Source organism: Adiantum capillus-veneris, chromosome 6 (assembly GCF_014529385.1).
Source record: "Adiantum capillus-veneris isolate H3 chromosome 6, ASM1452938v2, whole genome shotgun sequence".
Classification (NCBI taxonomy): Eukaryota; Viridiplantae; Streptophyta; class Polypodiopsida; order Polypodiales; family Pteridaceae; genus Adiantum; species Adiantum capillus-veneris.
This window is the reverse complement of record NC_140936.1, coordinates 97,019,323-97,021,886: the sequence shown is the minus strand read 5'-3', so window position 1 is coordinate 97,021,886 and position 2,564 is coordinate 97,019,323. Positions and strand designations below refer to the sequence as shown.

Here is a 2,564-nt window from a genome sequence, read left to right as displayed (position 1 = left end):
TTTGAATTGTTGACCTCAGAAAAATCCTTGATTATAAAATTGAGAAAATGATGTACACATAACATGATGCATCACTCACTCCTAGATACATAATGGGCAAACATCATGCTCACACCCCAACCATAGAGCCAATACAGGCTCACCCTCACCCTCAAATGGGCATATTCGAATCAACACGTCTAAAAAAAATTAGGTGCATGGTAATCAAAAAATAAAACTTTGGTACAAAAATTGAGTTATGTCATCGTAATGTCAACCCATGGGTCAACACTCCCCCCCTCTGAATTCATGTCGTCCTTGACATGACCTGATTGTCAATGTTGTTGCACTCTTTGTTGTTGTTTTTTTGTCTTTTGCTCAACTGCTTGTACTTTTGTCAAACCACAACAAGAACTATGATCCATGAAAACCATAATTGATGACAAACTTTATGTACTTCACATCCAAGCACTGAGCTACAACATCTGTTGTTGTCGTAAAGAATCCAATCTTGTTCAGCTTGACTCTTATCCCCATGGATAGATAAAGATACAAATCCATCTATTTGAATTTGTCTAGTAACTTGATCACAACCTCTTTTTGTTTCCATAACTATGATCACTTTAGTTCCATCCATCACACGCTCCAATAAATATGCCAAGTTTGAGTATTTCTCATTCTCCAAAACAAATTCTACAATCTGTGCAACTGAATGATTGGCTTTCAAATCTTGTGAACCAATGATAGCTTTGTAAGGTTTTTGTAGAATTTTTTTGGCTAAACCTTCAACTTCTTTACGCCAAGATGCACTCTAATACAAATTCTATCTGTCATGCCGAATCTAGGAGATAATTTTTTTGATTTGAGGTTCAAAACCCATGTCCAGTATTCCATTTGCCTCATCAAGGACAAGATATGTAACCATGCAAAGGTTGGTTTGTCTACCATTGATCATATCAATCAGTAAAATGGGTGTGGATAGACTATATCCGCACCTTTTTTAAGATCCCTTATTTGCGGTCCCTTTGGTGCACCTCAAAAAACACATGTACTCTTTGTCTTTTATGAAGCCCCAAACTTTGTTTCCTCTTATTATATTTAGACGGCCATCTCTTTAGTGGGTGCTAAGATGAAAAAAATCAGACCTTCACATGGTGATAGTGCAGGCTAACATTGAGAAGAACAATGGATGCTAATAGGTAGATAAGTGTTTTCCCTGACCCAATCACTGCAAACCCAATAAGGTCCCTTCCTTTCAAAGCCACTGGAAAGCCTTGTGCTTGCATGATTGGATTGCTGCTAGTTCTTGAAACCAGCTCTAAGGATACCTTCAAGAACATAATCAAGAACGTAAGCATCCTCAAAGGAGTGAATGGGCTCGGGGATGTCATTACCTTCCACTACAATCTCTCTTTTCTTTTTTGTTAGTACTATTAGTCCCTTTTGTTTGTTAGGCTTCATTAAGTCACATACAAGATAGAAGATTTATGGTATAAAGATCTACTTCTTGTACATGTCCTTGTAGTTACATGAAGTGTCTGATAGGCAAATTTACACGTGATGGGTGCTTTCATTTAGTTGCATCACAAACTTTCTTTGTCCTTGTAGGCCATCTCAGAGTTCTATGACCATTCTTAGTCATTTTTTGGCCTCATATTGTTGTTGAATATTGATCAACATTCTATTCTTACCTCTGACATTATAGCCTTGTGCATATGGATTTTGAGACATACCTTGTGAAGTTTTGCCATTTTCCAGTACCTTCTTCTCTTCAATCTTTTTTTCATCTAGATTATGGAATTTTCCCATGTTTTTCTCAAGGAAATCTCAAAAAGAAACTAAATAAAACCAAAAATAAACTCAACAAAAAGAAAAATTATTTGAATAGAATTCTAAACACTATGTACATTGTACACGTGTCCCTAGGGGCTCATGTATGACTTTTGTCCTTGTACTCCTCATGTAACACTATTATGAGGGCATATACTCTGAATATTTTCAAAAAAAAAAATCACAATCAAATGCAAAAACTCAATGTAGCTCACAAAACATTTCCCTCTAATATTCATAATATTAGGTCCACATTTAGAATGCCTCCTCCCTCCTATTTGGAGTCCTCCTCGATGATAGGGTATCACCAAGGGTATGTGTTGTGCTTGGGAAATTAAAAATTGTTCCTATGTAGGCCTTGTAATGTAGTCCTATTATGCATACACAGTCAATGCATGGAAAAACTTTTATGGTATGCAAGATGTGGATATAATTAGTTTTCTTATCGGCATTTTCTATCGAGGCTTCCAATTCTAAGCAATGTGAGGGCCTTTGAAGCTTCTGCATTGTTTGCTTGATCAAAGGTTGTGGAGAGATTTGGACTTCCTCTTTGGTTGCCTCTAGTTATTTTGATTCCAAGCTTTTCCTGTGGATTCACTTCATCTCCTGATTTTTAAGCCTTGTACAACATGTTGTTGTGAAGTGAGCAATGTGGTCTCTTCTAAATGTACTGTAACCGTACGAGGAACTTAAAGAATTCAAGTGGTAGTGCAGTGAAAGTAGTTTTACTACTTTCCTTTGGGATCCACTTTTTT

At 36.6% G+C, this 2,564-nt stretch overlaps 1 pseudogene; it reads right to left on the bottom strand.

Annotated features, from left to right (window-relative positions):
* Nucleotides 1-393: 393 nt before the first annotated feature.
* On the bottom strand, nt 394-1,440 carry LOC147455946 (DEAD-box ATP-dependent RNA helicase 20 pseudogene; annotated as a pseudogene).
* Nucleotides 1,441-2,564: the final 1,124 nt, after the last annotated feature.